This window comes from Dama dama, chromosome 15, assembly GCF_033118175.1.
Source record: "Dama dama isolate Ldn47 chromosome 15, ASM3311817v1, whole genome shotgun sequence".
Classification (NCBI taxonomy): Eukaryota; Metazoa; Chordata; class Mammalia; order Artiodactyla; family Cervidae; genus Dama; species Dama dama.
Window position 1 is genome coordinate 57,072,022 of NC_083695.1, and position 26,811 is coordinate 57,098,832.

The following is a 26,811-nucleotide window of genomic DNA, read 5'->3' on the forward strand; positions in this document are numbered from 1 at the left end:
GAATTTTCCAGGCAAGCGTACTGGAGTGGGTTGCCATTTCCTTCTCCAGGGGATTTTCCCGAGCCAGGGATTGAACCCAGGTCTCCCGCATTGCAGGCAGATGCTTTACCAACTGAGCCACCAGGGAAGCCCAAGACACTGAAGTCCCTACCAAATGAAAGAAGCTGACTGCATGATGACCAAGAGCATGTAGCCCCGAGTCGAGCTAGATTGATGATGTTATCCCAAAGGACACCTGCCTATTACCACATCATTAACTGATCAGAGAATTATGCACAAGACGATAATTTACTCTGTACTCTCTCCCTCACTTTGTCTTTAAAATTCGCTTTCCCTGAAATTCACTAGGGAGTTCGGGTCTTTCAGGCATTGCATGTACTATAGTTTGCTCATTTTTATTACTGAGTAGAATCCCATTGTGTGGATATATGCTACACTCTATTTACCACACTTTATTGCTTACAGTAATTTTACAGGAACTTGATAAAGTCTTGAAATCAGGGACAAGTCCTCCAATTTATTACTCTTTGTTAAAATTCTTGAATAATCTAGGTTCCTTGTCAATCATAGATTTTAGTATTAGCTTGTCAGTTCAGTTCAGTCGCTCAGTTCAGTTCAGTTCAGTCGCTCAGTCGTGTCTGACTCTGTGACCCCATGAACCGCAGCATGCCAGGCCTCTCTGTCCATCACCAACTCCCAGAATCCACCCAAACACATGTCCATTGAGTCGGTGATGCCATCCAACCATCTCATCCTCTGTCGTTCCCTTCTCCTCCTGGCCTCAATCTTTCCCAGCATCATGGTCTTTTCCAATGAGTCAGTTCTTTGCATCAGATGGCCAAAGTATCGGAGTTTCAGCTTCAACATCAGTCCTACCAATGAACACCCAGGACTGATCTCCTTTAGGATGGACTGGTTGGATCTCCTTGCAGTCCAAGGGACTCTCAAGAGTCTTCTCCAACACCACAGTTCAAAAGCATCAATTCTTCGGCGCTCAACTTTCTTTACAGTCCAGCCTCTCACATCCATACATGACTAGTGGAAAAACCATAGCTTTGACTAGACAGACCTTTGTTGGCAAAGTAACACTTTCAAATATGCTGTCTAGGTTGGTCATGACTTTTCTTCCAAGGAGCAATCGTCTTTTAACTTCATGGCTGCAGTCATCATCTGCAATGATTTTGGAGCCCCCCAAAATAAAGTCTGTCACTGTTTCCACAGTTTCCCCTTCTATTTGCCATGAAGTGAGTGGACCAGATGCCATGATCTTAGTTTTCTGAATGTTGAGCTTTAGGTCAACTTTTTAACTCTCCTCTTTCACTTTCACTAAGAAGCTCTTTAGTTCTTCTTTGCTTTCTGCCATAAGGGTGGTGTCATTTGCATATCTGAGGTTATTGATATTTCTCCTGGCAATCTTGATTCCAGCTTGTACTTCATCCAGCCCAGCATTTCTCCTGATGTACTCTACATATGAGTTAAATAAGCAGGTAACAATATACAGCCTTTTCATACTCCTTTCCCTATTTGGAACTAATCTGTTGTTCCATGTCCAGTTCTAACTGTTGCTTCCGGACCTGCATGCAGATTTCTCAGGAGGAAGATCAGGTGGTCTGGTATTCCCATCTCTTGAAGAATTTTCTACAGTTTGTGGTGATCCACACAGTCAAAGACTTTGACATAGTCAATAGAGCAGAAGTAGATGTTTTTTTGGAACTCTCTTGCTTTTTTTGATGATCCAATGGATGTTGGCCATTTGATCTCTGGTTTCTCTGCCTTTTCTAAACCCAGCTTGAACATCAGCAAGTTCATGGTTCACATACTGTTGAAGCCTGGCTTGGAGAATTTTGAGCAAAATGTCTGCTGAAATTTTTACTGCAGTTATATTCAACATATAGAAAAATTTCAGGAAAATTGACTTTGTAAAACACTGAGATGATGTCAGCATCAAGGTGGTGAAAGGTTTGCTTTTTTGTCCTCCCTTTTGACAACTAAACATTGGCAACCATGCACAAACAAAATATTTCTTTGAGGGTTATGGAATCCAGCCCAAGGGACCCAGGAGAAACCTCATTTCCTGTGTATCTGGTAACAGGCAGGTATACCTCCATATGGGCTCCAGAATTAGCCAAAGCCGGCAAACCTGCAGTGGTCTCTCTAAGCTGAGGTTGGGGAAAACCTGGGAATGTTATCTTGGGCAGATACCCCTAGACCTTATAGAAATCCAGCCATCTGAAAGGCAGATTTCAGTATACCACTGGAGAACAACAAATAACCAAAGTCCCCATGAGTTTGGGCACATTGGAGAGGTTAAGAACTTTGTTAGGGCTGCCACTATACTTTGTCACACATTTAAAATTTTAGGAGGGTAGAACTCATGTTGTGTATTCTTAGCACAATAAAATAAAATTTCAATAGACATATAAAACTTCATTTTGTTTTTATATGCTAGATTTGGTATGTCATTTTATGAATACCTATAACAACTCTCAAAAACTCTGGTAAAAATTGTTTTGCGCAGAATTTTCAAAACTATACCAGTAGGCCTTACTGGCTGTTTTAAGATAAATGGACATGTTTATGAGCTAAATGCTCCTACCCAAGTCCTGGTGAAAGACTTGACAGCTAGAGTCTGGATTATTTTTTTTTCCAATTGCTTAGTCCTGTCTGACTTTTTATGACCCCATGGACTTCAACCCTCCTGGCTCCTCTGACCATGGGATTCTCCCAACAAGAATACTAGAGTGGGAAGTCATTCCCTTTTCCAGGGGATCTTCCCTACCCAGGGATGCAGTCCAGGTCTCCTGCATTGCAGGTGATTTCTTACCATCTGAGCTACCAGGGAAGCCCAGAGTCTGGAATACTCAGAGAATAAAGATACAGGGAAAGCAGAGTTTGACTAGCTGATAGATCAAGGAGAAAGTATCTCTGAGGATGGTTTTGGAGCTAGATCCTTTTGTGAATTGACTGTTAATGCAGTATTTGACTTGCAATTTGGCAAATATAAGAACTTACCTGAAATGTAACCACTGAACATTCTTAGGAAAGGTCACCCAAAATACACAGATACATGTATATAAGTATAGATAGAGAAGGGAAAAAAGAATTAAATTTTTTACTTATCCAGGAAGCAGAAAGCATCCACATTTGGTGACAGTAAGTATGACTCTCTGGCACAGTAAAATTTATTTATTATACTTTAAAAATTAATATATTTAATTATGAAGTTTAGCTCTATTTTAAATAAAATATAATTCTCCATTAAAATTTTCAGTCTTGATTATATGCATATAAACCTTTTATGAAAAAGTTTCTTTCCTCTTTTTCTACTTCTCTAGGGACTTAATTTCTGAGAATTTGAAAAAGGAAAGACTAAGCAGTGCTCTGAATGTGTAACAGGAGCTGGCTGCCTTGCCACTTGCTCTAGCTGCTAGTTTCTAATTTAAAATGAAATCTGACTTATTCTCAAATCAGTAAGGGGAGAGTGACCCTCTAATAAAATATCTATGAGAAGACAGAAGGTGTTTGAAAACATATTCTGTATTTATTAGCAAATGGATGTGGAGTCTTCTGAAAAATTCATTTAATTTTCTAATTCCAATAAGATACAAGGAATGTTTCTGGTGTTTATAGTTATCAGAAGAGGCCAGGTTGGAACTTGACCAGATTAGGTCCTTCACAGGCACCAATCCTGGTAGCCTATGGAGGTCATCTTCTTTTACTCTCTCCCTCTCACCCCCAAATGTTAATTTCCCTTCAGCCTTCTATCTTAGGCTACCTCTACTCAAAATCTGAAGGCTTTGAGTTGAGATCTTTACAGTCTTTGGTCTAAACAGCAAACACTAATTTTTAGTACTTTAAGACAAGTCCTAAGGAGCCTTTGATGAGGTTTGTACAGTGAATGAGAAAAAATTTTATTATATAGTTGAGGAAAACATAAGGGACCATGGGTAACTTTCAGGAGCAGTGGTATCATTTATTTTTCATTTAATTTTAACTGTTCTTTCAAAAGTATAGTGCTATTACAACAAGACATTGAATTTGAAGAGTACTCTTAATAATATGATTAACTTTTATTTATTGAACAGCAAATACTTATTAGAACCAAGGACTGAGCAGGATGCTCTATATCTACATGGTTACCTAGTCATTCTTCTTTCTGAATAAGTCTAAAGTTTCAGTTCACCTATGGGATTTTAAGAGCAAACATGTAGGCCTTGAGTCGACCAAAAGTAGAAGGGACTGAGAAATGCATGGACATTACAGGTAAGAGAGCAAGTAGAGAGAGCTGGTATTGCTGAACTATCACTAGATTATATGGACCTCAAAGGCAGAAAACATGCCATTCCTTCATGGATCCCTCAGGCTAAACATTTTCCTGGTGAAAAAATAGGCCAGGTTTAGAGTAGAAGACTATGGAGCAGGAAACTAAATTTCTGAAACTTTGAAAAATTATTGGGCTGTGAATGGACACAGTGGAGCATTTCCAAGGTGTGGGTGAGAGTGTGGTTATGCTTGTTAATGCAGTTGTCCTTTAGTGAAACTATTAGAGAGAGGTGAAGAATTGCTGTATATCTTTACAGTAGTATACATCATGTATATTACAGTGAGTGAAACATTTAATAGGTCATTTTGAATTCAGATATTTTAAAGCAAAAATATAAAAATTTATTTGTTTTGGCAGTGTTTGAGTAACATTTGGTCTGCCTTTTTGAGGGGATTAATGTGTGTTCTCAAATATAAAACAGACGCTAAATCAGGGATCACGTTGTTTTATTCATAAGTTCAACAAAGATCAGTCCAGTATTAAAACTCTTTCCCTTCTCTGACAGATGGTTTATCATTTTCCTAGGACTGTCATAACAAAATAGCACAAAGTAGGTAGCTTAAAATAATAGAAAATTATTACCTCACAGTTTGGAAGCTAGAAGTCTGAAATCAAGGTCTTTGCAGAACCATACTCCCTCTGAAACTTGTAGTGAAAGAATCCTTTATTGTCTCTTCCGAGATTCTGGTGGTTTGCTAGCAGTTTTTACCATTCATTGGCTTACAGCTGTATAGCTCCCACCTATGTCTTCTCTATCACATGGCATTCTCCCTGCATCTCCTTGTCTTCATGTGGTAATCTTCTTTTAAAGACTGGTCTTATAGGATCTGAGGCTCACCCTTCTCCAGTAATACCTCATCTTAACTTATATCTGCGATAACCTTATATACATATTCAAAAACATTCCAGGGTATTGAGTGTTAGAATTTAAACCCTTTTTCAGGGTGGTGTGGTGGAGAGACACAATTCAACCTATAACATATAGTAAATGGTAGCTCTGAAATAAAATCTACAGGTGGGTAGATAAAAGGTCCTCTGAGGAAATATCATGTACACAACTGAAAGGAAATAACCAGGAAAACAGAAGTGTTATAAAACCATCTAATAGGCAAAGCAATAAAGAACCAGAGGATATGGTAACAAACAAAAACTCTGTGAAGTAAATAGCAAAGCAGCACAAGAACCCTGACTTTCTATTGAAACATTTACTGCATCATGCTAATAACTTTTTTCCTTAGTAGGTTGAAAATGTGGTGGTTACTTAAAACAATGTGTGTCCTCCATGTGTTTGGAAATGCATTTTGTTTTCCTTGGGAAAAAAGCTAATAATCCTGAGGCCAATATGGATGTTGTAAGTTATTACTCTCACTAATTAAGAAAACACCTCCAAAGACTGTCACTATTACTTTCATTCATTCTTTTAAAATTTCTTTTGTTATAAAATCTGAAAGCTCTCCTTACATAATATATGTTACCCTACCAATAAGAAATTCTACTTTAAGAATCATAAAATCGGCCAAGTAAACTCATAAAACTAAATGTTCTGTCTTTTCTCCATTCAGAGTCAGATAATTTCCTACTGGGATTACCCAAGTGAAGAGTATGAAGTTATCATTGCAGATGGTTACATCCTCAGCTCAACTGGATTCCTAATGGGAAGAATAATGCTAATTATTTAAGTAGGATTTATGTGATGGAAAAAGCTGAGTGTCTCAAATCTTGAATCAAATACAATTCAATCAGATATATTCTAATCATAGAACATGAGATTAATTTACTCATAAAAAAAAACATCAAACCTTTTTGAACATTATGCTGAGGATCTGAATGACACTTGATTTACAATGACTTCTGTAACAAAGTGAAGCACACACTGGCCTGTGAACTTGATTTGGTGACCTGGGTGGAGATTCAGAGCCTCTGAATAGAAGCCCCACGCAGAATTTTCAACGAGTTTTTCTCTGGTATTCTTCGGTTTACCCAAGTGTGTATTATCATTGCTCTTCCTGGTGTAATAGTATAGTTCTGGTTCACTCCTCTTTTCTGCCTTAAGTACTTATAGCAAGCATTATTCAAGCTTAGGAGGATACCTTTTATTTTTTTCTTTGATTATCTGCACATGAGATTTTAAAGACCCAAAGCATTCCTGTTTCTGGAGAGTTCTCTTTCATTTTTTCATGAAGTGTAAACTCTTTATATAGTTATATAAAAAATATAAATTGTAAGCCTTAGAAATTAAAATCAGTAACTAAGGAAAAGCATGCTCCAGGAAGTGGGATAAGAAGAGGACATGGGACCCCATAGATGATGTTGCAGTTCTTCTTTTGCTCTGAAGATTAAGGAATAATATCAGTATTCAGTGTGTGTGTGTGCACACATGCTCAGTTGTGTCTGAGTCTTTGTGAACCCATGGATTATAGCCCACCAGGCGCCTCTGTCCATGGGATTTCCCAGGCAAGAATACTGGGGTGGGTTGCCGTTTCCTTCTCTAGGTGATGTTAGCATAAAATAAATATAATGAATAGTTAGCACATTTCTTTTGGATACAATCCAATCAGTCCTAACTATATTAAAGTGACTTGAAGACCTTTGTTATACTTTCAGATATATTTTTCTGCTATCAAATACTTTCAATGCTTTCTTTTCAGTCCAAAAGCCAGTTGTGTTCCTACACTATGGCGTGCTTATAACTGCCAGCACTTGGGTTTCCAATCTTCCAAACAACAGCCTAGGCTTCCTTCTGGCAGATGTTGGTTATGATGTGTGGATGGGGAATGACAGAGGACTACCTGGTCCAGGAAACACTTATACCTAGATCCAGATTCTAAAGAATTCTGGGCTTGCAGGTAGGGGAAAAAGTCTGTATTGTTTTATTTTGATATAAAATGTGTTAAATCTGTTTTTAAATTAATAATATTGATATAATTTTGTAGAACTTGGAAGGTATTTCAATGGAATAAAGGTATTTCATTAACATATGCAACTTGAATAATATTTTTAAATATTTTAAAGGTTTATATGTAAAAGCTATTCTAGACTTTAATTTGTATGGTTATTAATGCACCTAAGAATTTCCTGAGGGCTCAGTGGTAAAGAATCCATCTGCCAATGCAGGAGACCTGGGTTCAATCCCTGGGTCAGGAAGACCCCATGGAAAAGGAAATGGCGACCCACTCCAGTGTTCTTGCCTGGGAAATCCAACAGAGAGAGGACTCTAACAGGCTATAGTCCTTGGGGTTGCAAAAGAGCCTGACACAACTTAGAGACTAAACAACAACAAGAATTAAAATGAAAATATGTCTGAAAGACATCATTTCCTATTATTCCCCAGATTCTAAAGAATTCCCCAGCTTCCCTCCAAAAAACCTGTCCTTTTCATCCTAGGGGACTGGAATGCAAAAGCAGGAAGTCAAGAAATACCTGGAACAACAGGCAAGTTTGGCCTTGGAGTACAAAATTAAGCAGGGCAAAGGCTAACAGAATTTTGCCAAGAGAATGCATTGGTCATAGCAAACACCCTCTTTCAACAACACAGGAGACATCACCAGATGGTCAATACTGAAATCAGATTGATTATATTCTTTGCAGCTGAAGATGGAGAAGCTCTATACAGACAGCAAAAACAAGACCAGGAGCTGACTGTGACTCAGATCATAAACTCCTTATTGCCAAATTCAGACTTAAATTGAAGAAAGTATGGAAAACCTAGACCATTCAGGTACAACCTAAATCAAATTTCTTATGATTATACAATATAAATGATAAATAGAATCAAGGGATTAGATCTGATAGACAGAGTGCCTGAAGAATTATGAACAGAGGTTCCTAACATTGTACAGGAGGTGGTGATCAAAACCACCCCCAAGAAAAAGAAATGCAAAAAGTTTGTCTGAGGAAGACTTACAAATAGCTGAGAAAAGAAGAGAAGTGAAAGGCGAAGGAGAAAAGGGAAGATATACCCATCTGAATACAGAGTTCCAGAGAATAGCAGGAAGAGATAAGAAAGCCTTCTTAAGTGATCAGTGCAAAGAAATAGAGGGAAAAATAATAATGGGAAAGACTTAGAGATCTCTTCAAGAAAATTAGAGATACCAAAGCAACATTTCATGCAAAGATGGACACAATTAAGAACAGAAATGGTATGGACCTAACAGAAGAAGAAATTAAGAAGTGGTGGCAAGAATACACAGAAGAACTATGAAAGAAAATCTTAATGACCCAGATAACCACGGTGGTGTGATCACCCCACTAGAGCCAGACATCTTGGACTTTGAAGTCAAGGGGACCTAAGGAAGCATCACTATGAACAAAGCTAGTGGAGGTGATGGAATTCCAGTTAAGCTATTTCAAATCCTAAAAGATGATGCTGTAAAAGTGTTGCACTCAATATGCCAGCAAATTTGGAAAACTCAGCAGTGGCCACAGGACTGGAAAAGGTCAGTTTTCATTCCAATCCCAAAGAAAGGCAATGCTAAAGGATGTCCAAACTACTTCACAATTGCACTCATCTCACACACTAGCAAAGTAATGCTCAAAATTCTCCAAGCCAGGCTTCAACAGTACATGACCTGAGAACTTCTAGATATTTAAGCTGGATTTAGAAACAGCAGAGGAACCAGAGATCAAATTGCCAACATCTGTTGGATCATAGAAAAAGCAAGAGAATCCCAGAAAAAACATCTGCTTCATTGACTACATTAACGCCTTTAACTGTGTGGATAATAACAAACTGTAGAAAATTCTTAAAGAGATGGGAATACCAGACCACCTTACCTGCCTCCTGAGAAATCTGTACACAGGTCCAGAAGCAACAGTTAGAACTAGACATGGAACAACAGACTGGTTCAAAATTGTGAAAGGAGTAGGTCAAGGCTACATATCATCCCCCTGCTTGTTTAACTTATAAGCAGAGTACATTATGAGAAATGCTGGGCTGGATGAAGCACAAGCTGGAATCAAGATTGCTGGGAGAAATATCAATAACCTCCAACATGCAGGTGACACCACCCTCATGGCAGAACCTGAGGAGGAATTACAGAGCCTCTTGATGAAAGTGAAAGAGAGTGAAAATCCTGGCTTAAAACTCAACATTCAAAACACAAAGATCATGGCATCTGGTTCCATCACTTCAAGGCAAATAGATGGAGAAACAAAGGAAACAATGACAGACTTTATTTTCTTGTGCTCCAAAATCACTGTAGATGGTGACTGATGCCATGAGATTAAAAGACACTTGCTCCTTGGGAAAAAAAGCTATGACAAATCTAGACAGTGTATTAAAAACCAGAGATATCACTTTGCCAATATAGGTCCATATTGTCAAAGGCCAGTATAGTCAAAGCTATGGTTTTTCCATTAGTCATGTATGGATGTGAGAGTTGGACCATAAAAAAGGGTGAGAGGCAAAGAATTGATGCTTTTGAACTGTGGTGTTGTAGAAGGCTCCTGAGAGTCCCTTTTACCGCAAATAGATCAAACCAGTCAGTCCTAAATAAAATCAATCCTAATATTCATTGGAAGGACTGATGATGTAGCAGAAACTCCAGTACTCTGGCCACCTGATCAAAGAACTGACTCATTGGGAAAGACCCTGATGCTGGGAAAGATTGAAGGCAGGAAGACAAGGGGATGACAGAGGACAAGCTGGTTGGATGGTCTCACTGACCCAATGGACATGAGTTTGAGCAAGCTCTGGGAGATGGTGAAGGGCAGGGAGGCCTGGCTTGCTGCAGTCCATGGGGTTGCAAAGTCGGACACAACTGACCCACTGAACAACAACTCCAGTTTCCCAAACGTTCGTCACGTTGCCAACCCACCACTACTTTTTGCTTTATTTTTTTTCAGAGAAATGTAGAGAAGAGAGGAAAAGGCAAGGGTAAATATGTACATGATTACTTTTTACCACAGCATGTATGCATGCTCAGGCCCTAAGTCGTGTTTGACTCTTTGTAACCCCATGGACTATTCCCCACCAGGCTTCTCTGTCCATGAATTATTCAGGCAAGAATACTTGAGTGTGCTGCCATTTCCTTCTCCAGGGTTTTATCACAGAAAAATCAAATAATATAATAGCATCAACTCTCAGCAGTTGCCAAAAATAATTTGACTTTCTACTTTTATTTCTGTATACCTAGAAATGATTATAACATATTGCATATTTTGGCTTTCCTGTCACTCACTTGACAATGATTTTTGTCTACTACATATTTTTAAATAGTATATTTCTCATAATTCTCTTATGGGAAAGCCATAAAATGCTATATCTTAGAAGCTGGGCTCTAGAACAAGAGCACTCTGAAATTTAGTCTATCACATATTGGTTATGCTCACAGACACATTTCCTGTTTCCTCCGTTCTAAAATGTCCATAGTTATACCTTTAGGTCAAAGGTATTTTGTGGGCATGGAATAAAGTGGTGCTTAGAAGAAGGTAACATGTTAGTAGCTAACAAAGAGGAAGTGTGGAATCAGTGTTAGTTCCTATGATCCAGGTGTCCCTACAGAGGGCTTTTTAAGTCCATAATTTAAGATATGAAGGTAACTTTCTTATTATATTAAAGAATTAAAACAAGTTTTATTCGTTTTGTTTCATGCAGTTTGATGAAATGATAAAATGTGATCTTACAGCCACCATTGATTATATCGTGAAGAAAACAGGACAAAAGCAAATTTATTATGTGGACCATTCCCAAGGAACACTTACTGGTATGCTAAGAAATAATGAAATGCGATTATGCTATAGTTTTTATTTTTAAAATAACAGAAAACTTTTCTTTTTAAAAAGAATTTGTTTTAGAAAGTATACTTATTCATTACAATTATTTAGAACATACGGACAAGCCAAAAAGAAATAATATTAAAAGCTAATGAGTATTGCTTTATTATGGCATATAGGTGTATGATCCTTTAAAAATGATTAATGGATATCATCATCTATTGGTGTGATCTTTCCAATCATACCACACATTCTAAACAAGATGTATGTGTTAGAGTTACCTAACATTCTCTACAACTGGAATTTCCAAGACTGAAGACTTGGCATGTGTGTTTAAAAATTTTTTTTCCCATAGTGCTCTCTTTAAAAAAAAAAAAGTGTTTATTTATTTATGGGTGTGCTGAGTCTTTGTTGCCACATGGGATTTTCTTCAGTTGTGACAAGTGAGTGCTACTCTCTGGTTGGGGTGTGTGAGCTTCTCACTGTGGTGGCTTCTGATGTTGCAGAGCACAGGCTCTAGGGCACATGGGCTTTAGAAGTTGCAGCATGTGGACTCTGTAGCTGTGGCTCCTGGGCTCTAGGGCACAGACTCAGTAGTTGTGGCACACAGGCTTAGTTGCCCTGGCATGTGGGATCTTCTGGGATCAGGGATCAAACCTGTGTCTCCTGCATTGGCAGGTGGATTCCTCACTACTGAGCCACCAGGGAAGCCCTTATAGTGTTTTCTTAACAGAAAGTTGATGTGTTGCTACTCCTTAGGAAAAGTCTGAAGTTTGGTTGGTATGGTTTCTTTGATCAGTGACATTCTGCTGCCCAGTGAGTTTTGTTTGCGCTTTGCCTGGGATCCCATCTAGGGTAGTATGAGGCATATTAATTTACATCCTGAAAGACCAGATGCTTCAAAACTTTTCATTTGGACAGTAAAACATTTCTAATTACTTCAAGTATTCATTCTTTAAATGTGCAGTATATCTACTATTTGAAATGTACTTTGTTGGCTGGTATTTGCAATGTATATTATACACTAAAGAAATCTCATTTTCTCAAAGCTCACAATCTAATAAGGCAAGGTTTGTCTCCCTCATCACTACTGGTATTTTGCTGGGGGTCAGGGTTGGGGCTTCCCTGTGCATAGTAGGATACTTGCACTGCCCCCTTCTGTCCTTGCAGTTATGATAACCAAAATGTCTCCAGACTTTTCCAGATGACCCTTGGGGACAAATCATCACTATTGGAGAATTGCTGCAAAAGGGATGATGTTTTCAGCAGGCTTATAGTCAGTCAAGTGAACCAGAATGAGGAGAGCACAGAGGAGAGAGTTAAATAACCTAGCATAAGAGCAGGCTCCTAGGGTTCATAATACTTTATGGGCACCTCAAAATATTTAATTACTTTCAAAATCAAAGGAGTAGAGGAATATAATTTGGATATTATGAATCCATAATTCATTTTGGATCATGTTCATGTTTATGTCAACACAGTCACAAAATATGGTTTTTACATAGATTTGGGATGGGAGTGGGGAGGAAGGGACCTGTGAAGGCAAAAGCATCTGGGCCTTGAAAGTAATCATGTGGCCATGGAAGGAAACATTTCCTTTGATCACAATTATTAGGGAGGATTTTGTGATAAAAAGAAAGAATGTTGAACTGTACCTTGAATATGGATGGTCTCTTGAAAGAAAGATGGCCCAGCCTCTCTTTTGGAGAAGAGGCCAGAAGAGCAGAGGATGTATCTAGGCCTCAGTAAGTGTAAACCACATTTAAAGTAATCAGTGGAGGCAAAAGCAGGTGAAACAGCCCAGAGAGGAAACTATCCCATGACCTTGCAATTCTACTCCTGGGCATTTGTAAAGAAAAAAACAAACAAACTATAATTCAAAAAGATACATGTACCCCAATGTTCCTTACAGCACTATTTACTATACCCAAGATATGGAAGTAACCTCTATGTCCCTCCCAGATGAATGGATAAAGAAGTCGGGATACATGTTTACAATGGAATATTACTTAGCCATTGAAAAGAATGAAATAGAGAGACCTAGAGATTATCATACTGAGTGAGATGTCAGATAAAGACAAATATGATATGATATCACTTATACATGGAATCTAAAAAAAAAAATTACGCAAATAAACTTATTTACCAAGTAGAAACGGACTCACAGACTCCAAAATCAAACTTATGGTTACCAAAGGAGAAAAGTGAAGGGGGAATGATAAATAGGAAGGTTGGGATTAACATATACACATTATTATGTATAAAATAGAAAATAAAAAAGAACCTACTATAAAGTGTAGGGAACTCAGATCAATACTTTGTAATAATCTATATGGGAAAAGAATCTGAGAAAGAATATATATGAAACACTGAATCACTTTGCTATACACCTGAAACTAACACAACATTATAAATCAACTATACTACAATACAAAATCAAACCAAATTAAAATTTAAAAAATAATCCTGAAAGCCTAAGGGAAATTCTTCAATGGGAGGAGAAATGGTTCATTTTACCCAGATTTTTTACTAATGAAATAAAACAACAGGTGTCACTAAATATTAAATCATAGAATTAGCAACCACAGGGAGATTGGGAAAAAGACAAACAAAATGAAATTCCGAGAAATTAATCTTGTGTTAGTGTGCAAAGTAAATTGTAGAGAAAACTTTTAGAGACCGCTCTGGAATATATGGTAAAGATAGTAACCCTATTATGTAATCATAGGTAAACTAGCCAAGTAACAATGAAAAGTTGAAGCAAGACAGAACTCAAGTAAACTTGTCTACTTTCTTGTTTACTTTCAGCTTTTGGAGCATTTTCAATAAATCCACAACTGGCTGAAAAGATTAAAATTTATTTTGCACTGGCTCCAGCTACTTCTATTAAAAACACAATTTTACTGCATCCTCTTACTTTCACCAAACTAACACAATTAAAGGTTTGTGATTCATTATAGCATATGCTTATAGTTTTCAAAATGAGAAAATGTGAATAATACTGAAGAAGAGGGATGCTTACATAGCCTCCTGCTGGATTAAAATGTTCCATTTTCCTCACTGGCTTGGGTATGTAATGCAGCATTCCCTGAAATTTGATGATGCATTCTGCATTGTTCTCAGCCTCACATCACCCAGTTTATTTCACCTTTTCCCTTATATCTATCATCAGTTTTTGAAATCATTATTAGTCCTTTTTTCCATACACAAATCCATAATGTGTATTTCTCTTTCAAGTTTTGTGTGTGTCTGTGTTAGTTGCTCAGTCATGTCTGACTATTTGTGACCCCATGGACTGTATAGCCTGCCAGGCTCCACTGTCCATGGAATTCTCCGAGCAAGATTACTGGAGTAGGTAGCATTCCTTTCTCCAGGGGATCTTCCCCACCCAGGGATTGAACTCCAGTCTCCTGCATTGCAGGCAGTTTCTTTACTGTCTGAGCCACCAGGAAAGCCCCTTCAAGTACTACTATCATGTAATTTCATTTTAATTTTACGCACTGAAATTTCATAAGGTTGAATGGGTTTTTCCCCTTTCAACTTCCTTTCTGTTTGCTGCCACCTTGTCTCTATCTACTCTATCTCTCCATTATATTTACTTATAGGCATTATTTTGCTTGTATATTTAGTGCAAGAATATTGTAGAAATTATCATAATGAAAGATAAATAAAATTACTGGAAATCCTACTGTCATGGTCATAACAACAGCCATTTGGTCAGTGTATGTTTGACTTCATGAAAACAACTTAAGTTTTCAAAATTTTAGTCTTTGTAATGGGTGCAGGGTTGTTTCTTATCATGCTTTTAATTTGTGTTAATCTATTGAATAATGACTGAGCACTTTCCAACTGTGTACTTGCTTCCATAAATTCCCTTTCCTCAGAGCTTACAACTTTTACTATTTATATTTTCAGCTATACATATATATGTATATATATATACATATATCATTAAAATATAAGTAATTTTGTATGTCTTTGCTATGTTTTCTTTTATATAATGTGTTGACTATCAGTGTGGGCTTAGGTATGTCATTAATATAGAAGCAATTACTTTCTTAATCTTATTTCTAACTTACTTATCCCACTAGTGTTGTTGAATAGACATGTCATCCTTATGAAAATCTTTTATAGTAATTCTGGAATCTTGCATAGATGCAAGACTTTTTTTTGCCTGTGGCAGCTCTGCCCCCAGTGAGGCTTGAGCACGAGAGTTGAGCAGTGAGGGTTGAGCTCCACCACAAAGGTGGTGGAGCTGCTTGGCTTGCGGGGACCCTGGCAGCAGTGTGCAGGGACACAGACTGCCTCCGCTGCAGGAGTTATAACTCTTATCAGTCTTTTTTTGAGCCTCTTGTAGCTGGCAATCAGAAGGCCTCTTTCGCTAGTCTTTCTCCGTAGCTCCGCACATTCAGGCACTTAGAGGGCTCCCTTGCCTGGAGCCCTTCTCGGCAGTTAGGTGCATCAGGCACATAGATGGCCCCCTGGCTGGAGTCCTCCTCTGTAGTTCAGTGCATCAGGCATTTGATGGGCCAGCCTCTCTTTGTTCAGTTGCCATGCTGGCATGTGGGGAGAGAGAAGTATGAAGATGGCTCCACCCACCATGCGTGACTCAGCAAAATCGCCCTGCTTCCATGGTTGCCCAGCTTTTCCTCCACAGGCATTTCCCACCACAGTCTCCACCCTCACATCCCCTTGATCCGTCTCTCCACAGTCAACAGCAGCCCTAGCCCTGGGATTGCTCCACAATCCCTAAACTCCAGCTCCTAGCCACTGCGCCTTCCAGGGGACCTGCACCCCTGTCCAGGGTATGTATGGTCACGGCAAGGACTGTCTGCTTCTCATTCCATTTAGGCTGCCACAGATCAGCTGTTTCACTCTCAGCCTTAAATGTTTCTCCTCTGACTCAGACAATTGCCCCAATGTGGGGCTTGGACCCCTGCTTCAGTTCCCCCACCCATAAAGGGCAGGTCCAGTCCTACTAACACTCCTGTTTCCCCCCTAGTTCTTCATCCTACCGAGTTTTGCATGGTTCTATATATTCTTTTCCACTGGTCAGGTACTTCTGTCCACTTCAGCTGGTGTTTTGCATGCACTTCTGTGTCTGAAGTTGTATTCCTGATGTATCTGTGGAGAGAGATGTACTCCACATCCACCTACTCCTCTGCCATCTTGTTCTTGATTTTTTTTTTTTTTTTTATTATTATTATTTTTTTTTTCCGGTGGGTTTTGTCATACATTGATATGAATCAGCCATGGATTTACATGTATTCCCAATCCCGATCCCCCCTCCCACCTCCCTCTCCACCCGATTCCTCTGGGTCTTCCCAGTGCACCAGGCCGGAGCACTTGTCTCGTGCATCCCACCTGGGCTGGTGATCTGTTTCACCATAGATAGTATACATGCTGTTCTTTTGAAATATCCCACCCTCACATTCTCCCACAAAGTTCAAAAGTCTGTTCTGTATTTCTGTGTCTCTTTTTCTGTTCTGCATATAGGGTTATCGTTATCACCTTTCTAAATTCCATATACATGTGTCAGTATGCTGTAATGTTCTTTATCTTTCTGGCTTACTTCACTCTGTATAAGGGGCTCCAGCTTCATCCATCTCATTAGGACTGGTTCAAATGAATTCTTTTTAATGGCTGAGTAATATTCCATGGTGTATATGTACCAGAGCTTCCTTATCCATTCATCTGCTGATGGGCATCTAGGTTGCTTCCATGTCCTGGCTATTATAAACAGTGCTGCGATGAACATTGGGGTGCACGTGTCTCTTTCAGATCTGGTTTCCTCAGTGTGTATGCCCAGGAGTGGGATTGCTGGGTCATATGGCAGTTCTATTTCCAGTTTTTTAAGAAATCTCCACACTGTTTTCCATAGCGGCTGTACTAGTTTGCATTCCCACCAACAGTGTAAGAGGGTTCCCTTTTCTCCACACCCTCTCCAGCATTTATTGCTTGTAGACTTTTGGATAGCAGCCATCCTGACTGGCGTGTAATGGTACCTCATTGTGGTTTTGATTTACATTTCTCTGATAATGAGTGATGTTGAGCATCTTTTCATGTGTTTGTTAGCCATCTGTATGTCTTCTTTGGAGAAATGTCTGTTTAGATCCTTGGCCCATTTTTTGATTGGGTCATTTATTTTTCTGGAATTGAGCTGCAGGAGTTGCTTGTATATTTTTGAGATTAATCCTTTGTCTGTTTCTTCATTTGCTATTATTTTCTCCCAATCTGAGGGCTGTCTTTTCACCTTACTTATAGTTTCCTTTGTTGTGCAAAAGCTTTTAAGTTTCATTAGGTCCCATTTGTTTATTTTTGCTTTTATTTCCGATATTCTGGGAGGTGGGTCATAGAGGATCTTGCTTTGATTTATGTCGGAGAGTGTTTTGCCTATGTTCTGCTCTAGGAGTTTTATAGTTTCTGGTCTTACATTTAGATCTTTAATCCATTTTGAGTTTATTTTTGTGTATGGTGTTAGAAAGTATTCTAGTTTCATTCTTTTACAAGTGGTTGACCAGTTTTCCCAGCACCACTTGTTAAAGAGGTTGTCTTTTTTCCATTGTATATCCTTGCCTCCTTTGTCAAAGATAAGGTGTCCATAGGTTCTTGGATTTATCTCTGGGCTTTCTATTCTGTTCCATTGATCTATATTTCTGTCTTTGTGCCAGTACCAACTTTTATGTGTTATGCTTTTTCTATTGCTCTACTAACATTTTGCAAAAATTTTGAATATTTTTGCAGGTATCTTCATAAAGTCTATTAGCTATAGTTCTCTTCTTGTAATCTGTTTTTCTAATTTTGGTATCAAGGTAATACTTGTCCTCATAAAATGAGTTGGATAGTAGTCCTTTTCTTACACTTTTCTGGAAGATACTGTGTAAAATTAATATTCTATCTTTTAAAAATACTTTATCTGTTTTACCAGTAAAGCCATCTGAGACTGAAAGTTTCTGCTGGGAGTACTTAGCTACAAGTTCAATATCTTCAATAGACATATGGCTATTCAAGTTATTTATTTATGAATGGATAGTGGTTTAGTCACTAAGTCGTGTCCGACTCTTGTGACTCCCATGGACTGTAGCCTGCCAGGCTCCTCTCTCCATGGGGTTTCCCAGATATGCATGAACATACTGTGATAATCTTTCCTCAATGTGCCCATTTCATCTGAGTTTTAAAATTTATTGTCATAAGATTATACATAGTCTTTTCTAGCTGTGTGCTTAGTTGCTCAGTTGTGTTCAACTCTTTATGACCTCATGGACTGTAGCCCACCGTGCTCTGTTCACAGAATTTTCCTGGCAAGAATACTGAATCAGGTTGCCATTTCCTACTCCAGGGCACCTTCCTGACCCGGGGATTGAACCCATGTCTCCTGTGTCTCCTGCATTGACAGGCAGATTCTTTACCACTGAACCACCTGGGAAGCCTAACAAATTTTTCCTATTCTTTTAACATCTGTTAAAAGATGTCCTTTTTCTCATTCTAGATATTGATTTTTTACATCTCATTTTTTTTTTGTCCTGGAAAGTCTGATTAGAGACTCATAAATATTATTAATCTTCTCAAAGAACTGGTCTTTAATTTACTGATTTTATCTATATATTTTTTAAGATAGCTCATGGATTTCCATTTGCTCTTTAGCATTTCCTTTCTTCCAACTTTGGATTTTGTAATTTCTTTTTTCCTGATTTCTTAGATCATCACTTTTTAATCTTTGTTTTATAATTTAAGCATTTATTGCTATATGATTCTGTCTAGGCACTGCCTTAGAGCTGTCAAATAAATTTGAATAGGTTATGATTTCATTTTCATTCAAGTTAAGCTACCTCAGTTTCTTTTTTGATTTCTTATTTGATCTTTGCTACTTGAAAGTGTGTAATATAGTTTCCAGTGATCTTTCTGGATATTTTCCGGGGATTTTTCTGTTGATTTAAAATCATTTCTAGTTTGTCCAGAGAACATGATCTGAATACTTTTAAATTCATTGAGACTTGTTTTAAAGTCCTGAATATGAATACATCTTGGTAAATGTATCATATGCATTGAAAAGAATGTGCAGTGGATGTATATTCTGTTGCCATTGGGTAGAGTATTCCTTAAACTTCAGGTAAGTCATGTTGGTCAAAAGTATTGTCAAGATTTCTTTGTTCTTACTGATTTTGTATTTTTTCCTGTCAATTATTACAAAAATATTGAAATCTCCCACTGTAATGTATTTGCCCATTTCTCTTTTGAGCTCTATCAGTTTTTTGTTTCATTTATTTTGAAACTCTTCAAAGTATATAAACTTTTAAGGTTTTTTAATGTCCTTTTGATGAATTAATCCTGTTGCAGAGAATCCATATTATCTCTGCAGCAGCAGCAGTTTGTTATTAATCATTATCATGGTATATACTTTTTCTATCCATTTTCTCCATTTGTTTTTATTTATAAAGAGTTGAATCTCTCCTTTCAATGCTATTTAACCACCCCTGTCTTTTAATCACAGTGTTTCAACCATTTAAATTTAATAATATATTTGAGATGTTTATGTTTAAAACTATTTGTTGTATTTGTCCAATATGTTCTTTGTTCTCTTTTTTCCTGCCTTATTTTGGATTAATTGTGTATATTTTATTATTTCGTCTCCTTCATTGTCTTGGGTATGTCATTTTATTTTGTTTTCTAGTGGTTGTCTTAAGGTTTATAGCACTGTATACTTTTTTAACTCATTATAGTCTATGTGTAAGTAATATGTACTGCTTAACATATAGTGTGATATCTTTAAAGCATTAAACTCTCTTTCCCTCTCTCCAAGAATTTGTGCTATTTTTGTCACAATTTTTATGTCGACATGTTACCAATACTAAAATATATTATTATTCTTTAAAAATAAATTTATCTTTTAAATTAGTTCACCATTAAAAACAGAAAAACCATCTTTTACATTTTCCTGTGTACGTCCTATAACTTGTGCTTTGCGTTTCATTGTGTAGATCCTGATGTATCATTTCCTTGGCACTATAAAACTTGCTTTAATGTTTCTCGTGCTGTTGATAATAAATTATATCAGTTTTCTTATTTATGAATACTATTCATTTTGCCTTTGTTTCTGAAAAATGTTTTCACTGGGCATAGAATTCGAGGTTTTTAGTGTTTAGTTTTTCATTAGTACTTTAAAAAAGTCACTCCATGTTTCTGACATGGCAGATATTTCCAGCAAGAGGTCTTTTATTGTTATAATTTTGTCTTCAGGCAATCTTCTTTTACACTATTTCATTTTCTGCTGATCCTACACAGTGTGTATTATGTCTCAGACACTTTAGTTTTCATTTCCAAAAATTCTATATAGGTTTTCTGTCATCCATGTTTGCCGGGAGCCATTATGGGAGGTCCCACCCATGACGAGGTCATGAAGAAAATACCTGACACGCAAGGCTGTCCAGGATCCCATCCATGACGAGGTCATGAGGAAAAAACCTGACAGGCAAGGCCGTCTAGGATAAGGGACCCTCCATGTTGGTCTTGGCCTCTACCCACCTGTATCCTCTCCCCGCCTTTTCTGCTGTTGTTCTTGTTTGCCCTGCTGCAGATTCTTGTGTTGCCTGCCGAGAGTTCTTCTGCTCCTCTTTCACTGAATAAAGATCAACTTAAAACCCTAATTAATAAATCTTCTGGACGCTGGTACCCTATGAAGGGGCCAGGGATGAAGGAAATGCTTCAGTTCAAACCCTTTTGCTGGCATTCTGGCTTGTTTGATAAATGTGTGCTCTCATTGCAAAAAATGCTCATGATTGTTCTAAACATCCTAAGCACAGTACGCTAAGAAAAGAAACTATTAAGCATAGGTCCCTCCGCAGGCTGAGAAAAGCTCCACAAATAATAGTCACAAATGTGCCTAGTAGAAAATACTTTAGATAGAGATTTGCTGGTGACTTCTTGCAGGTAGTTAACTTTTAGACTAAGAGCCTGTTTTGTGCTATATCTGCTGTTTTTGCAGTCCTTCGCATTTCTGTTCTGTAAAAATGTAATCCTATCTAGTTCCCATGGAGATGACGCCTAATAGAAAGAAAATAGATTAACCACAAAAAAGACAGGGTCGGCTACTGAAGTTGCTTAAAGTCACACCAGGTACAAGCCATAAAATGTTAACAGGCCTGAAGGCCAAATGATAAAGAAGACTCTTGTGAATGAGAAACATGTGGATGATATCCAGTTTCTGTTGAAGGTCAAGTTGCTGTAATGTTTTGAGATGACCTGTGTGTAAGCAATATGCACTTCCCCAAAAAAGATGTTGTAAAGGGTATAAAGGGGCCGTGCAAAAATAAACTCCAGACTCAGCCCCGAGCTTTGTCTCACTGTGTCTCTCTCTCATTCGCCGACGCCATCCATCCTGAGGGTTACCCGGGATCCTGCTGGGGCAAGGACCCCGGCACATGTTAATACTTAACATGCTCATTTTCTGTCTTAGACATTGTGTGTGAGTTAGTTGTTCAATCGTGTTGGCTCTTTGCAACCCTGACTGTAGCCCGTGAAATTCTCCAGGCAAGAATGCTGGAGTGGGTTGCCATTCCTTCTCCAGGGCATCTTCCCCATACAGGGGTCAAATTTGGGTCTCCTGCATTGCGTACAGATTGTTCACCACTGAACTGCCAAAGAAGCCTCTAAGACATATAGAATGCAATCAAAATAACTTTTATCTTTTAATTACATTATCTGTCTTTTGAGCCTTTTGTTGTTTCATTAATCTCTCCATAAGGCCTAATTCCTGGGTTTTGGTGTGACTGGAAATTGTTAATGGATTGTCAGCCTTTGTAACTGTTTTGTTGTTGTTGGGTAGAGTATTCTTGTATTTCTGGGAATAGTTTTGAACTTTTCTTGTGGGATACAGTTAGCTTATTTGGAAACATTTTGATCATTTGAGGCTTACTTTTTTGTTTCCTTAGTAGAAACCAGAAAAGCCTTTTAGTGTCAGTCTAATTTTTCCTTCCTATGAGTCAATTATTTTCTGATTACTCCAATCCTGGTTAATCATGAAGTTTTCAAATGCATTTGGTGGAGACAGATACTATTTAAGGTCTTCTGCTCTAAGGATTGTTATCTTGAATGCTTTCAAATGGCTTAATTGAAGGCTTTGAGTCAGTTTCTTCACATATATTTGTGTGTGTGCTAAGTTGCTTCAGTCATGTCTGACTCTGTGTGACATTATGAGCTGGCTATAGCCTTCTAGGCTCCTCTCTCCATGGGATTATCTAGGCAAGAATACTGGAGTGTGTTGCCATTTCATCCTTCAAGGGATTTTCCTGACCCAGGAATCAAACCAGTGTCTCTTACATCTCCTGCACTGGCAGGCAGGTTCTTTACCACTAGTGCCACCTGGGAAGCCCAATACATGCAGTTCTGGAGTAAGCTGAAGAACTCATATGGGACTTCTATAGATCTCTAAATCTCTCTGGATGTCTCTGTCTCTCAGGGTCTCTCAATTTCTCATTCTCTCTTTTCCCCATGGTGACTCTAGCTACGTTGGCAGATTCCAAAGTCTCAACCCTGTCTCATTAACTTACATGGTTTTCCTGGTTTGCTTGAGTTTCTATACTGCAGCCAGCCTGGGATCATTAGGTAATAGCTGAGCATTTGTGGGGTTCAATTTGTTTGTTTCACCTTTTACTTTTTTTCAGAAATCACTGTCTTGTGCTGCCTAATAGCCAATTTTTGAAAACCCTTGTTTCATGGATTTTTATGTTTCAACTATGACTGCTATCTAGTTCCATTTGTAATCTCAGAAAGAAAAACCCAATTGTCCCTTTCCCTTAGAATCTGGGCAACCAGTAATCTTTTAATACTTTTTGCCCGTATGGATCTGCCTATTTTAGACATTTCATATGGGTGGAATCATATAATCATGAGGCATTTTGTGTGTTTGACTTCTTTTACTTAGCATAAAATTCTCAAGATTCACCTGTGCTGTAGCATATTAATACGTTTGTACTTACTTCATTTTTTATGACAGAATAACCTTCCATTGTACATATATGCCACATTTTGTTTATTAATCCCCTGGTGGTCACTGGTGTTGTTTCCAGGTATTTGCTAATATGAGTAGTGTTGATATGTACCTTCCTTTAAAGTTTTAGTGTGGATATATGTTTTTATTACTATTGGGTATATACCTGAAAATGGAATGCTGGGTCATGTGATAACTATGCTTAATATTTTTAGGAAATTTATGTTTTCCTATTTTCCAATTTATGTTTTCCAATTTGCTGACAAATAACCTCAGATACTCAGATGACACCACCCATATGGCAGAAAGTGAAGAAGAACTAAAGAGCATTTTGATGAAACTAAAAGAGGAGAGTGAAAAAGTAGGCTTAAAACACAACATTCAGAAAACTAAGATCATGGCATCCGGTCCAATCACTTCATGGCAAATAGATGGGGAAACAATGGAAACAGTGGCAGACTGTATATTTTGGGGCTCCAAAATCACTGCAGATGGTGACTGCAGCCATGAAATTAAAAGACACTTGCTCCTTGGAAGAAAAGCTATGACCAACCTAGACAGCATATTGAAAAGTAGAGGCATTACTTTGCCAACAAAGGTCTGTCTAGTCAAAGTTATGGTTTTTTCCAGTAGTCATGTACAGATGTGAGAGTTGGACTGTAAAGAAAGCTGAGTGCCGAAGAATTGATGCTTTTGAACTGTGGTGTTGGAGAAGACTCTTGAGAGTCCCTTGGACTGCAAGGAGATGCAACCAGTCCATCCTAAAGGAGATCAGTCCTGGGTGTTCATTGGAAGGACTGATGTTGAAGCTGAAACTCCAATACTTTGGCCACCTGATGCGAACAGCTGTCTCATTGGAAAAGACCCTGTTGCTGGGAAAGATTGAGGGCAGGAGGAGAAGGGGATGACAGAGGATGAGATGGTTGGATGGCATCGCCAACTCAATGGATGTGAGTTTGAGTAAACTCCGGGAGTTGGTGATGGACAGGGAGGCCTGGTGTGCTGCAGTCCACGGGATCACAAAGAGTCAGACACACCTGAGCGACTGAACTGAACTGTTTTCCAATGTAGCTATACCATTTGTTATTCTCAACAACAGTTTATGACCATTACACATCTTGGCACTTATTATTTATCTTTTGATCATAGCCTTGAAAGTGGTTATCAGATGTTATATTACTGCAGTTTTGTTTTATTTTGCATTTATTTAATGGCTAAAGATGTCGTGGGCTTCTCTGATGGCTCAGACAGTAAAGAATATACCTGCAATGCAGGATACCCAGATTTGATCCCTGGGTCAGGAAGATCACCTGTAGAAGGGAATGTCAACCCACTCCAGTATTCTTGATTGGAGAATCTCATGGACAGAGGAGCTTAGAGGGCTATAGTCAATGGGTTGCAAAGAGTTGCACATGATTGAGCAACTAAACACACAAGGTTGTCTTAAATTGTGTCATATGTTTATTGGCCATTTGCTTCTTTAAGTGTCAGTTCAAATCCTTTGCTCATTTGTTAATTATTTGTCTATTTATTGTTGAATTGTAAGACTTCTTTATACATTCCGAATATAAGTCCATTATTAAATATATGATTTACAAATATTTACTCCCATTCTATGCACTGTCTTTTCACTGTTGTAATGGTGTTCTTTGAAGCATAAAAGCTTGAATTGAAGTCCAATTTATCATTTTTCATTTGTCTCTTGTGGTTTTGGTGTCTTATCTAGGAAATCATTACCTAAACCAAGATCAAGAGACCCCTGGTGGTTCAGTGGTAAAGTATCCACCTACCAATGCAGGACATGGGTTCAATCCCTATGTCAGGAAGACACTCTGAAGAAAGAAATGATAAACCCACTCCAGTGTTCGTGCCTGGAAAATTCCATGGACAGTGGAGCCTGGTGGGCTAGAGTCCATTGGATTGCAAAAGAGTTGGATATGACTTACTGACTAAACAGCAAACAAAACAACCCAAGATCAGAAGCATTTCCTATTTTCCTTCTAAAAGTTTTATAGTTTTACTTTTTGTGTTTAAATCTGTGATCCATTTTAAGTTAATTTTTGTATATGGAATGAGGAAAGAGATCAACTTAATTTTTGATGTATACATCCAATTGTTACACTCCATTGGTTTATGCAAAGAATATTGTTTGCTTATTTAATTGCCTTGCACCTTTGTTGATAATCAATTGGCCATAGATATACGAGTGTACTTCTTGACTCTTATTTCTGTTCCATTAATCTGTATGCCTATCCTTAATACCACATCATCTTGATTGTTTTATCTTTGTAGTAAGTTTTGAAATCAGGAACAATGGATCCTCTAGCTTTTTTTTTTCTTTATCAAAATTGTTTTGGCTGCTTTTGTTTGTTTACTCACTAAGTCATGTCTGACTCTTCTGCAACCCCAAGGACTGTAGCCCACCAGTCTCTATTGTCCACGGGATTTTCCAAGCAAATCTCCTGAAATGGGTTGCCATTTCCTTCTCCAAGGGATCTTCCTGACCCAGGGATCAAACCCACATCTCCTGCATGGGCAGGTGGATTCTTTACAATTCAGCCACTAGGGTCTCTTGTATTTCCACATGAATTTTAGGAACAGTTTACCAATTTCTGCAAATAAGGCACATGGGATTTCTATAGGGATTGAACTGAATTTGTAATTGGATTATATTTTCTACTTAAATCTATTCTGCTGACTTCCTACTTTTGTTTGGAGTATTTAATCCATCTAGGAGTAACATAGTTTCTGAGAAAGCAATATTTATTTCTCCCATTTTATTATTGAGTTTCTAAATGTCTCATGCCTTTTTGTTCCTTTATTCATTCCTTACTGACATCTTTGGTGATATGTAGACTTTTTAATGTACCATTTAATTCTGTTGTTGTTTCTTTTCTTTCTTTTTTAATTAAACAATGACTTTGCTGCTTCAGTACATAGACAAATTTATGGAACTAAGGCAGAGGCTGTAGATGACTCCTATTTTCAGTTGAAGGGGAAAACTCATTTGGTCTTATGATATCAAGCAAGCCAATGATTATGGTTCTCACTCAGAATAAGAAGCAATTTAGCATTCTTATCCTTTCTATTCCACTTGAGATGCTTTAAAAGAACAGCAGCTTCTGTAAAATATGGATACCTTCAGGAAGATCAGGAGCAAGTTTTTTGACTTAAGAATTCAATATTTAATTGCGTGTCACAAAACGTACTTGTGTAGCACCATATGAGTCTCTCTCAGAATCATGCTGATTTTTCAGGAAATCAGGAACTTTTTGGCCATTTTGTAGCTCTGTTCCTTCATGTCATCAGATGTCATCTTCATCCAGGTGGCGACAGTGCAGTTGTAAGGCAGATCTAAATGGGATAGACTTTTCCCGGAAGCGTGCATGTGACCCATGATAGCAGTAGTTAGAGAAAAAGAGCCCATTGTTTCTTATATGCTCATTTTTGGTTATTTTTTTGTTTGACTTGGAGGTTTACAAATGACATCTTAAAGCAATCAAGTTTAAATTAATACCAACTAAACCCCAGGAGTATATAGACACTTCGAACTAATGTAGCTCAATTTCTGTGCTTTCAGTATTAGTCTTGTCATATAAATTGCATGTTGATATATTATGTCTATCAATATGTTATTATAATGATTGTCTTTTAAATAATAACATGGGAAAAAGAATTACAAATAAAAGTATGTTTAAAAAAATACATTCTACATAAAGGAGGCAAAAATATGCAATGGAAAAAAGTCTCTTCAATAAGTGATGCTGAGAAATTACAAATAAAAGTA

The 26,811-nt window shown here is 37.9% G+C and overlaps 2 pseudogenes; one reads left to right on the plus strand and one right to left on the minus strand.

The window, feature by feature from the left end:
* The first annotated feature begins 5,572 nt into the window (after positions 1-5,572).
* Positions 5,573-23,379, plus strand: LOC133070698 (gastric triacylglycerol lipase-like; annotated as a pseudogene).
* Positions 23,380-25,970: 2,591 nt separating this feature from the next.
* Positions 25,971-26,421, minus strand: LOC133069879 (small ribosomal subunit protein uS15-like; annotated as a pseudogene).
* Positions 26,422-26,811: the final 390 nt, after the last annotated feature.